Source organism: Enhydra lutris, unplaced genomic scaffold (assembly GCF_002288905.1).
Source record: "Enhydra lutris kenyoni isolate GAN:26980312 unplaced genomic scaffold, ASM228890v2 scaffoldscaffold40, whole genome shotgun sequence".
Classification (NCBI taxonomy): domain Eukaryota; kingdom Metazoa; phylum Chordata; class Mammalia; order Carnivora; family Mustelidae; genus Enhydra; species Enhydra lutris.
This window is the reverse complement of record NW_019154124.1, coordinates 5,877,443-5,891,007: the sequence shown is the minus strand read 5'-3', so window position 1 is coordinate 5,891,007 and position 13,565 is coordinate 5,877,443.

The following is a 13,565-nucleotide window of genomic DNA, read 5'->3' as shown; positions in this document are numbered from 1 at the left end:
AGGAAGTTAGATTTCAAAACATTAGGTGGATTTAGGATATCATTAGGGTATGTACTCTCTCTAGCGTTGCCAAACAAAATATAGGCTGTCCATTAAATTTCAATGCAGACAAACACCAAATACTTTTTGAGCATATTGCATGGAGCATAGTTATATTAAAATTTCATGCTTTATCTCAAATTTTACTGGGTATCTTATATTTCCCTTGCTAAGTGTGGCAACTGTAACTCTCTGTAGGTTAGGAAGAGACAGAGGTACATGGGGATTCTCAAATATTTTTGAGGTGTTAGGATTCTGGCTATGGTCTGTGCCTCCTTGAGATACCTGTTTGGCAGTTTTTTCTTACTGGGAAAAGAAAGGAGTTCTTGGAAGGGTAAGGACAAGAACGGAGAAGAGGGTGTTATAAAGACAGGCTGTCGGCTGTCCTTCTGGGGAACTTTTAACACTCATCAATAATGATTAAATAATTAAAGCCACGAAGGCTATCAATAACTCCCTTATCAGGAGAAGAGTGGCAAAGACACCAAGGGACCAACACAAGCAGATCAAATGACCAGACTCTTATCTGACAGATAATGAGCTTCCAATGTGCTGATTAAAATATAAATCACCAAGTTGTAAAACCATGCAAGCTTTCACTCTAAGATGGTCGAAAGAGACAAATCTTTTGACAGGTCCTCCAACAAAAACACTAGCCACAGAAAAGCAAAAAGACCTAGAGGTTCAAATCCTGTTTTCCACAGCTACGAAAGAAGGGATTTAAAAACAGTTTTCATCATAGATTTCTAGGTTGGAAAGTCATCCTGAAGATGATGCAATTTAACCCCCACCCCCTGTAGGCCAGAAAACAGACCCATCTATACTCACATAGGGGTAAGTGACATCTCCAAAAAGATTCTCAAGACACAAACCTTGTTCCCTATTTAAAGGACACAGATATTTATAAATAAAAACTATGACAAAACAGTGGCACCATTTTTAACTTCAAATTAAGGCAAGGATTAGTTGCTTGCCGATAATGAAGATTCACGCTGGTTCTGTGGGAGATGCTCCAACATGGAGGTCAGGGTCCAGCCCTAGGTCTGCTTCTCAAGCATCTGAGCCGTTCAACATCGTTATGACAGGGCCAACTACACCAGCAGATTCCATACTCAGAAAGTGTGTCTGAATCATCCAGGGAGCTTGAAATGACAGATTTCCAGGTCATTTAGAGATGCTGATTTAGTAATTCCAGAACCTGCATTGTTTAAAGCCCATGCAGAGAGAGAAAGGAACAACCTGTTGGGAAATGAAACTGAGCGGAAACCCAGTGCTGCGGATTTCTGTTCAGTGATGGCTACACAGGGCTCAAAAATGCCTGTTGAATGACTATACAAAAACAGCTTGCCTGAGTCTTAGTGTCCTCCTCATTCTTTTTTTTTTTTTTTTAAGATTTTACTTATTTATTTGACAGAGAGATAGAGAGCACAAGTAGGCAGAGGTGCAGGCAGAGGGAGAGGGAGAAGCAGGTTCTCCGCTGAGCAGGGAGCCCGATGTGGGACCCGATCCCAGGACCCTGGGATCACGACCTGAGCCAAAGACAGCCGCTTAATTGACTGAGTCACCCAGGGCCCCCCTCTTCATTCTTAAATTGTATTTCCAGTGACAACATTCTGAGATCAATAATTGGCATGCTTATTCAAAACACCAATAAAATCTCTGTGAATTTAGCTAGAATGGATTCAGTTGTCTGAAACTAACACACCCCACCCAACCACCACCACCACCACCACCACCACTCACTCTCTCTCTCTCTCTCTCTCACACACACACACACACACACACACACACACACACACACACACACACACACACACACACACACATATATATATATCCCGGTTCAGTAATGTTTTTCAGTTTGTGAGTATTCCTCACTGTGGACTGGAGGGATCAGAAGAGAGAGGGTTTCAGGGCATCTGTTCGTCTTTTCAAAGTAATCAACTTACATATCTATAACTCTGATTATAATTCTATAATTAATTACGTAATAGTTGAATTAGCCCTAATGCATAGGTTGATCTTTTCCTTCCAATTATGCAGCCACATGCCCAAACTTACTATATCTTTCACATAATTTCTCTAAGGGCATCAGCATGAACCACTAACAAAAATAAATGTTATTTATTATGAAAATTTTCTAAACTTACTAGGTCATAAACTTTTCTATAATGGGCATAGCATATAGGAAAGGCTTCGTGAGGGCGCCTGGGTGGCTAAGTGGGTTAAGCCTCTGCCTTCAGCTCAGGTCATGATCTCAGGGTCCTGGGATTGAGTACCGCATCGGGCTCTCTGCTTGGCAGGGAGCCTGCTTTCTCCTCTCTCTCTCTGCCTGCCTATCTACCTACTTGTGATCTCTCTCTGTCAAATAAATAAATAAAGTCTTTGAAAAAAAAAAAAAAAAGAAGAAAAGGCTTCGTGAGTTGTAGTCCAGAAAATGATTTTTCACTCGTGACTTTATCAGTCTTTTCCTAAAAGCAATTTGAAAAAGCTGCTTCCTTTTCTCTAGTCTTCTGGGACTCTTAGCATATATTATCTGCTTTTCCTTATGAACAATCATTGATGAACTGCGGTGTCCAATACTTACAAAGAGCCAAAGGCCCCAAAATCTGTGCAAGCTGTTCCTGAATGTGGATGGGAAGCTCTGTGAGGCGACCACCGTCCCTGAAACACTGGGCACACACCCCTGCAGTCAGCAGTCTCCCAGACATCTGGCGACTGAATGCTCTCTAGGGGTCTTTGAATGGGGGGCGGGGCAAATGTACCAAAGGACTTAGCTTGGGGCTCTGCCCATCCTTTCCCTCTTCTTACAGATATATCATCCTCCTCTTAAATTCCTCTGCCAAAGAATTATTAGATTTCTAACCAGAGACACATCACATGGTATAGGCTTTGGGTTCAGAAGGACCACATTTGGAGGCTGGAACTGGCACTTTAACAGCTGTGTGCATTTTGCAAGTGACATCAGTTTTCTGTCCCTTTGTTTGCGTATCTGTAAACGGCAGTTAGGCGTGCAGGCTGTGGAGCGACACAGACCATGTTCCGATTCTGCCGTGATGACAGGACATCTGGCACACTATCTGTCTTCTCTAAGTGGAGTGACCCTGGGTCCTGGCTTATGCTCACTGTCCCAGAGTAATTATCACTTCCAAAAGTGTCCAGGATTAGAAAATAGATTCTTTGTTTCCCTCAGGTTCTCCAGCTATAACACTGAGATAAACATAACACTTCAACACAGATCTGTGAGGAATAAATTAAAAATGTTTCCCAAGTACTGATCGTGGGGCGTGGGACACAGTACGTGCTCATGCTCCGTACGTGTGACTATTACTACTGCTGCAGGCAGGGAACCTCATTTCCTTCAATCTCAGGTTGCTTATTTGAAAATGGGGATAATGATTTTCCTCCATTTTCATTTAATTACCTTTTGGAATCCCTAATATATTCACATGGCTCAAAATTCATGTATAAAAAGAATTAAAGTACAGTTTCACTTCCATTCTATGGCTGGGAGGCAACCATGTTGTCCACTTCCTGTGTGTCTTTCCAGAAGTATTTCACACAGGCAGGCATGAACACATAGTCTCCTTCTATGAATGGCAGCATAACTTAATACTGTTCTGCTCCTTGCTTTTTTCACTTAATATCTCTTGGTTATCTTTCCATATCACTATAAAATAGAGTCCTCATGTTTTTAAAGATTTATTTATCCACTTGAGAGAGAGAGCAAGAGCGCAAGTGGGGAGGGGAGAGGCAGAGAAAGAATCTCAAGCAGACTCCTCACTGACCATGGAGCCAGATGTGGGGCTCAATCTCATGACCCTGAAATCATGACCTGAGCTGAAACCAAGAGTCAATACCCAATCGACTGAACCACCTAGGCACCCCCTTTTTGTTTTGTTTTTTTAAACAGCTGCATAGCATGCCATTATATGGATGCTCATAATTTGTCTAGCCAGTTCCAACCGTGCTGTGTTGGGGATTAATGTAAGAATTATAAAGCACTTAGAATAAGGGACTCCATACATACTTATGATTACCTTTTAAATCAATCTCACACTTATTTCCTTTTATCCGTTCCATTTCTCAATGTCTTGGGTCTCTACTCATGCATTCAATATGATTCTACTGAGTTTCTACTTCCATGCTTGGCTGTCACATCCAAGCTGGCTTAGAGATCAATAAGCTATGGTAAACGTCCTCAGGGCACTTGTCCTCCAATGTCTTTGCAGCATTCCACCCTCCTTTAAGGTGGGAAGAAGCATATGAAATGAGAGAGCATATAGGGGAAAAGAGAAAGTTCTGGGAATGGGAGAAAGAGATTGTCGGAAAGAAAATATCACTTAGGAAATGAGATCAAGGGCCTTTGATATATAAATCATTATTTTTTTCCTTATAAAATATATGAGCAGTGTGGAAATTTGGAAATTCTTCATTTTTCTCATGCATAAATAATACATATTGAGTGTATATTATAAATACATACATTTGTGCATATATAATGTATATTCACATGATATTGACTTCATAGTTTTGCATTAAAACTTTTTGTTTTATTTTTGGTTTTTTTTTTGAGATTTTATTTATTTGACAGAGAGAGAGACAGCAAGAGAGAGAACACAAGCAGGGGGTGTGGGAGAGGGAGAAGCAGGCTTCCTGCTGAGCAGTGAGCCTGATGCGGGGCTTGAACCCAGGACCCTGGGATCATGACCTGAGCTGAAGGCAGATGCTTAACGACTGAGCTACCCAGGTGCCCCTAAAATTTTTGTTTTTGAAGACTTTATGAATTTATTTGAGAGGAAGAGAGAGGGAGAGAGAATCTGAAGCAGACTCCACATTGAGCATGGAACCCAGTGCAAGGCTCGATCTCAAGACCCTGAGATCCTGACCTGAGCCAAAATCAAGAGTCAATGCCAAATGACTGAGCCACCCAACACCCCTGCATTAAAAATATTTTACTTAACATGATACCATAAGCATTTTGCCACATTAATAAACAACCTCAGAAGCATAATTTTTAATGGTTGCATAATATTTTCTAATATACATTTACAATGATTTAGTTAACCACTTTCCTTATAATTAGATACTTCAGCTACTTTAAGTAAGCTCTATGCCCAATGGGAGGTTTGAAATCACAACCCTGAGATCAAGAGTCACATGCTCTCCTGACTGAGACAGGCAGGCAACACCAAATTTTCGCTATTCAAGTGGAATTCTGGTTTTGATCTGTGTGAGTTCATATGCGATAGTAATTAAAAAAAAGTTCACCTTTAAACCATGTCAATACTCATTTTAAGCACTGAGTAACTTACAAAGTGAGTATACAAAAGGTACAGGTTGACTTAAAATAATATGAATGGTAGACATTCAGTGAGCTGCTTCTTTACACACAATAATAAATGTAATTAAAGCAGTTAACATTTACTGAGACTGTGGGATTAAAGACTCACAGCATCCATGGGACGTAAGAATTATCCACGTTTTTCAGATGACATATCTGAGGCTCTGATAGGATAAGAACAGCCAGGATGGGATTCAGGTCTGATTTCAGAAACCATGCGCGTATGCAATGTTGCCTCATTAACGGCATGTCCAATTGGTCATGCCCGAATGTTTACCTGATGTTGTTTAAATATTAATTATAGGCATGTATTCTCACTTGTCATGATTTGCTGCTTATGTATGTATGCTTAAGTATGGTGGTTTTTGAGCACATTGGAAGGCTTCAAAGAGGATACTGGATTTGAAGCCACTCTTGAATAATGGGTAGAAGGCGGAAGGAAGGGCATGTGATTCTGCACAGAGATGTGAAAGGTAAAAATTAATACAAAATGTTCATAGAACACCAAAAGCACCAGTAGAAATCCTGTTTTGAGTGGTTACGGAAAATGAAACTGGAGAGGCTGAAGAGCCAGGTGTTATAGGACTGTAAGGGCAGGCTAGTTATTTGACTCTACTCCCATCCTACTTTGTTCTGTATAGCACCACGCTGCTATGGAAAAACTATTCAGTTCCATTAAAAAGTGAAGTCCCCTCTAACACTGATTTGCTGTGACTCCATAAAGTGATAAATTCTAGGACTTATTTTTCAGCTGGAACACTTGAAAGATCATTAATAGATATGCTTCTGGAATCTTCTTTGGGGTAAAAGGCTCAGCAATTCCAATTGGTGATTAGGTTTGAATGACAGATATTTTAATAAGAAAAAGTTCTGAGGCGGGGGGTGCCTGGGTGGCTCAGTGGGTTAAAGCCTCTGCCTTTGGCTTAGGTCATGATCTCAGTGTCCTGAGATCGAGCCCCACATTGGCTTCTCTGCTCAGCAGGGAGCCTGCTTCCCCTTCTCTACCTGCCTCTCTGCCTACTTGTGATCTCTGTCAAATAAATAAATAAAATCTAAAAAAAAAAAAAAAAATTCCAGGGGCGCCTGGGTGGCTCAGTGGGTTAAGCCTCTGCCTTCGGCTCAGGTCATGATCTCAGGGTCCTGGGACAAGCCCCACATTGGGCTCTCCGCTCAGCAGGGAGCAGCTTCCCCCCGCCTCTGCCTGCTTATGATATCTCTGTCAAATTAAAAAAAAAAAAATCTAAAAAAAAAATTCTGAACTTTAAGTAAAAACAGAAGAAGAATCTACTGGTTTACCAGTCATTTCTTTTTCTAAAATGGTAAATTCAGGTCATAATAATACAGACAGGATAAAACTGCAAATACTACAGGAGGGTTAGTTCAGAAAAGCAGCAGTATCCCATCCCTATTCTCCCCAAAGGTAGCCTTATTCCTTGAAGCAACTATTTTCTTAAAATCATTTTTTTCCTAGTTCCTCTGGTGGATTTATTTTGAACTCTACATCAGCATTTTAATAAGTGCTATTAGTATTCTGGGTGGGACTTGTGTTGCATGGAACTCTCCTGTGCATTTAGCATCTCTGTCCCTGATGCTAAATGCTAGCAGCATCCTTTAGTCACTTTGACACATTTCCAAATCTCTAAGATAGAGAACTACTTCCTCAAAAAGTTAAAAACAGGGGGCACCTGGGTGGCTCAGTTGGTTGGGTGTCAGCCTTCAGCTCAAGACATGATCCTAGGGTCCTGGGATCGAGCCCCGTGTCCAGCTCCCTGCTCAGCAGAGAGTCAGCTTCTCCCCCTCCCTCTGCCTGCCACTCCCCCTGCTGTGCTCTTTGACAAACAAATAAATAAAATCTTAAAAAAAAAAAAAAAAGGTTAAAAACAGAACTACCCTCTGACCCAGCAAATGCACTACTAGGTATTTATCCAAAGGATACAAAAATAGTGATTCGAAAAGCCACATGCACCCGAATGTTTATAGCAGCAGTGTCCACTGTAGCCAAACTATAGAAACAGCCCATGTGTCCATCGGCAGATGAATGGGTAAAGGAGTTGTGTTATATACATACACAACGGAATATTACTCAGTAATAAAAAAAATGAAATCTTGCCATTTGCAATGACGTGGATAGAACTAAAGGGTATTATGCTAAGTGAAATAAGTCAGTCAGAGAAAGACAAATATCATATGATTTCGCTGATATGTGGAATTTAAAAACAAAAATAGATGAAGGGAAGGAAAGGAAAATAAAATAAGATAAAAAACAGAGGGAGGCAACCCATAAGAGACTCTTAACTACAGGAAACAAACTGAGGATTGCTGGGGGGGATGGGGTAAGTGCGTGATGGGCATTAAGGAGGACAGATGATGTAATGAGCACTGGGTGTTACACGCAACTGAGAAATCACTACATTCTACTCCTGAAACTAATAATACACTGTATGTTAACTAAATTGAATTTAAATAAAAAATTTAAAAAATATATTAAAAAGGTTTGAGAACTACTATTCTAAGTAAAAGAATGATATAGCTACTTTAAAAAATCATTGAATTTAGACATCTGTGAATGTATAACCATTAAAGATGAATATTAAGTTTTCTTACTTCCCATTATTTTTGTTAAATTGTATTACTATTTTTTAAAAAAATTTATTTATCTATTTATTTATTTATCTATATGAGAGAGAGAGAGAAAGCATGTGTGAGAGAGAGCTAGAGAGAGCATGAGTAGGGGGAGGGTTAGGCTCCCTGAGCAGGGAGCCCCATGTGGGGCTTGGTCCCAGGGCTCCTGGATCATGACCTGAGCAGAAGGCAGACGCTTAACCAATGAGCCACCCAGGCCTCCCGGTATTACTATTTAAATTTGTTTACTTATGGAACAAATAAAGGAAAATTCCTTCCCTACTTCTTCTGGAATTTCTATTAGATATTTGCTGGAACTTCTCATTATATCATTGTGTTTTTTAAGCTCTGACATTTCCCATCTTTTTATCTCAATGACCTGATTCCAGACAATTTTCTTAGATTTCACTTCTAATTTACTTAATTCACCTTTGGCTCTAATATGTTGTTTAGCTAGAACATTAATTTAAAAAATTCAGTGTCTGGATTTTTTATTTCTATACCTTCTTTTTGAAATATGCTGTTCTTTTTCTCATAGTGTACTATTTTTCCTTGTTTTGCATTCTTTTTATCTCTTTAAGAATTTTTAACACACTTAAGATTTTGTTACTGTATTTCCATTATTTTATATTCTCGAGGATCTAATTCTTCTATTTGTTTTCTTTGCCGATACTTCCTTGTGGTTGTTGGCAGTTTTTTCTTTTTTTTAATGGACCATATTTCATCTTATTTTTATTTTTTTAAAGACTTTATTTATTTATTGATTTATTTGAAAGAGAGCATGAGAGCGAGTGAGCATGAGAGTTGGGAGGGTCAGAGGGACAGGGAGAAGCAGACTCTCCGAAAAGCAGAGAGCCTGACGCAGGGCTTCATCCTGGGACTCTGAGATCATGACCTGAGCCAAAGTCAGACACTTAACTGACTGAGCCACCCACATACCCCAGTTGGCAGGTTTTTAAAATAGTGAGCTCACATTAAATGGTAGAAGGGGTGGTTCCTTGTCTCTTTAGGCCTGAGGCCATGTCCTCTTTCCAGGGTACAACCACATCCCTTCACCCTAGGATCTATAGCCCACAGAGAAACTCCTATAGGTTGTGCTGACAATAAGCTTGCACTCGCTGCTCTTACAAAATATTTTTCTGCATTCTTCTGCTAGTCTTTATTTAAAGTTAAGTTTAACTTTATTTATTTATTTAAGATTTTATTTATTTATTTGACAGACAGAGAGATCATAAGTAGGCAGAGAGGCAGGCAGAGAAAGGGGGGAAGCAGGCTCCCCGCTGAGCAGAGAACCCGATGCGGGGCTCTATCCCAGGACCCTGAGATCATGACCTGAGCCGAAGGCAGAGGCTTAACCTCCTGAGTTACCCAGGTGCCCCTAAGTTTAACTTTATTTAAAGTTTATCTTTTGCTTTTATGTGTTTGTACATACGTGTCAGCTTAGTCCTTCACGTTGCCAGAAGTCCCATTATTATAACTACGTTAAAATTGTTCATTACTGATTCTATCCATTGAATAGAATTAAAGTCATTCTTCCTGGAGCTCACTGGTTACTTGACCTAATTTGTATTAATTTCTTTCTAAGTTTGGTGGACCTCTGTCAGCATAGGATTTATTTTAATTGCACTTGGGGAGTTACACTCTTATTCACATTTTCCTCCTTCTCACTTTCTAGCCTCATTTTGCTGAGCACATCCTTAGGTAATTGATCAGAAAGGGTCCTCTGAATCTTCGAATGCCCAAAAATGTCTTCATGTCATCCTCACACCTACTGGATAATTTCACTGGGAATAGAATTTTAAGTTCAAAATCATTTTCCTCATAATTTTAAAATTTATTTTATTATTTTTTAGAGAGTGTGTGTGACCAGGGAAAGGGACAAAGTGAGAGGGAGAGAGAATCTTAAGCAGGCTCCATGCTCAGCACTAAGCCCAAGGTAGGGCTTGATCTCATGACCCTCAGATCATGAACTGAGCTGAAATCAAGAGATGGTCCCTTAACCACCTAAGCACCCCTTCCTTATAATTTTGAAGGCATTGCTTTATTACATTTTAGTGTCCAGTTCTTTGATGAGAAACTTTATGTCAATCTTAAGTAATTTCATCTTCCCTTTTAGAAACTAATTTTAGGAGACTTGCTGTATCCTTGACTCTGAAATTATATAATGACTGTATGTCTGTAAGGATGTTTTTTCCATTCACTGGATGGATCTTTTTTATCTCCTCAACTACAGGAATTTTTTCCTAGTAGTTCCTTGTCAATCTCTTTCCCTCCATTCTTATTTTGATTTTTTCTTTCTAGAGTAGCAATAGGTTGATATTGGACTTACGGGACTGCTTTATGTTTTTTCATCTTTTCTAGCATATATATATATCTCTGTCTCTTTTTAACTGATTTCTTAAACTTTTAAAAATTCCAGTACAGTTAACATAGTGTTATACTAGATTTCTATTTTTTTTTAAAGATTTTATTTATTTATTTGACACAGAGAGAGAGAGATTACAAGTAGGCAGAGCAGCAGGCAGAGATAGAGGGGGAAGCAGGCTCCATCCCAGGACTCGGAGATCATAACCTGAGCCAAAGGCAGAGTCTTAACTGACTGAGCCACCCAGGCACCCCAATCAAACACACTTTTATTATAAAATACATAGAAGTATGGAGAAGGATTTGAAAGCATTTACCACAAAACTGTAAATAGAGGTTACGTTTGGATGGTGGAAGAGTGAGTAATTTTATTTTAATCTGTACTTTCTAGGATTTCCACAGCACACACTAATATTTTTGTAACAAACATAATAAAACCAAGCTGTAAGTGCTGAAGATAGGAGTACACAGGACTTTTTGAATCCTCTCAGAGAAAGTATCTGCAAACACAGGAGACTCTTGGTTGAAGAGAGTCATGTTCAGAGACCTCTCAGAACCCCAGGTTTGAGAACACCACTAACTGAGAGATAGATGTGGATACTCTGCTTGACTGATCTAACCTATCAGGTTTGTTTTTGTTACCTGCTTCACGTATAACCCTAGAGGCAGGTACTATATTTTCTGTTGTCAATTAACATACCAGGTCCCCACTGACAGCTGAAACCATAACCACTGAGGGTCTGCTGTGGGAATCACCCTCAAGGGGCCTGGTGGGTAATGACAAGGACTGAAGTGACCCAGAGAGCCTGTGCCAACCCAAAGTAGTTAGCTCCCACCCAGCTCTTGCTGAATACTGGCTTCCATTTAAGAATTTTCTTTACATTCAGGTTCAATTTACATACAGTGAGTTGCCCACATTAGTATGTGGTTTAATGAGCTCCACTGTGCATTTCAGACTATTATAAATAGAACCTTCTCGTCAACCAGAAATTTTCCTTGGGCTCATATCTAGTTAATCCCTGCCATATCCCTAAAATCACCAAAGATTAGTTTTGCCTATACTATAACTTTTATTTATTATTTATTTGATATACTTATTTATTATATAGATATATATATTTATATATAATTAAATGTTATATGTAAAATATAATTTGATATAAATTATATATAAATATATATTTATATTTGAGATACTTATGTATTTATTTATTTGAGAGAAAGAGTGTAGGGGGAGGTGGGGAGGCAGAGAAGCAGAGGGAGAGGGAGAGAGAAACTTACGCAGACACCACACTGAGTGCAGAGCCCAAAGTGGGGCTGAATCTTAGGACCCTGAATCACAACCTGAACGGAAACCAAGAGTTGGATGCTCAACTGACCAAGCCACCCAGGCTCTGCATTTCACAACTTCATATAAACATCCAATTTTTTTAAAAAAGATTATTTATTTATTTATTTGACAGAGATCACAAGTAGGCAGAGAGACAGCCAGAGAGAGAGGAGGGGAAGCAGGCTCCCCGCTGAGCAGAGAGCCCGATGCAGTGCTCAGTCCCAGGACCCTGGGATCATGACCTGAGCTGAAGGCAGAGGCTTTAACCCACTGAGCCCCCCAGGCGCCCCAGAACATCCAATTTCTAAAGAGAACTTGAAACGACATTTTGACAAAACTATCACCTTTTCAATGTTACACAAGTATTTATAAAACCATGTGCAGACCCAACAAAACACGCAGACTAAATTCAGCCAACCAGCAGTGCGGCCCCTTTCTGCCTGGGCTACAGGATAAACCAAGATATATTTTGCATCATTTATGAACTTCTCTCCCCATTGTTGGCTTTGGTATTACCTGACAGTTTTTATTCTTTACCAATTAGTAGTGCATTCTTTTATTTTTTATTTTTAAAGATTTATATTTATTTGACAGAGAGAGAGAGCAAGCGAGCGCGCACAAGCAGGGGGAGGGGCAGCAGGCAGAGGGAGAAGCAGACTCACCTCTGAGCAGGGAGCCCTATGCAGAGCTTAATCTCAGGATCCTGGGATCATGACCTGAGCTGAAGGCAGATGCTCAACCGACTGAGCACCCGGGCGCCCCCTAGTAGTGCATTTTTTTAAAAGGAAGGGAGAGACTCACCTGAAGGGTACCAAGCCTGAAAGGAGAATGGGAGGCTGAATCCCACTTCGTGGCCAGCCTTGGGGAGAAAGGAATCCCAAGGGAAAGAATGGGTTGGGGCTGATTGGTGAGGAAGGGAAAACTGGAGACAACCAGGAGGGTGTAACAAAGAAGAAACAGAGAAACAGAACACAGGGCTGCTGGAATTTTGACTGAACAGTAAGAAACTTCATCTTCCTATCACTTCACAAGAACCCCTCTGAAAAGGTCCTAAAAGGCCCCATTCCATCTTCAGCATTCTCCCAGGCTCCTGCCCCACACCCGCCACTTTCATTTCCTCCTACTCCCCACCTTGTCACTCTGCTCTAGCCACTGGGACGTCCCTGCTGTGTGCCAGGCATGCACGTAACTCCTGCCCCAGAGCTCCCCAGAACCTTCTCCATCACCACCTTCAAGTCTGTGCTCAACATCATTCTCTCAGCTGAAGCTTTTCCTAACTATCTTAATTTAAAAATTGCCCAACCAGCCCCTCCACTGCCTTCTTCCCAGCTTTAGTTTTACTCATAGCACACATCACTCTCTCACACTATACATTAATTCATTTTCTGTCTGACCTCTTCCCTTCATGAGAATGAAAGCCAAAAGGGGACAGGCACAGAACAGGAATTCAACGGTCATTTGTTGAATGAAAGAGTGAACTGAGGAAGAAAGGAAGAAATGAAAACCCCTGCTAGCTTTAGACTCTGTTGTTAAAAGTGTTCGATCAGACAGGGTCTAGTTAAGAAAATTTTATCATTTCTAATTACCTTGCAACATTTCCACTGGAGATTCTTTTCAGATTACCTTGCAACATTTAATTGTTTTGAGGGAGTAAAGATTTAAAAAGCAAATGAGGTGCACGTGGGTGGCTCAGTGGGTTAAGGCCTCTGCCTTCAGCTCAGGTCATGATCCCAGGGCCCTGGGATGGAGCCCCATGTCGGGCTCTCTGCTCAGCGGGGAGGAGAGGAGGACTCTCTCTGCCTGCCTTTCTGCCTATTCGTCTGTCAAATAAATAAATAAAATCTTAAAAAAAAAAAAAAAGCAAAT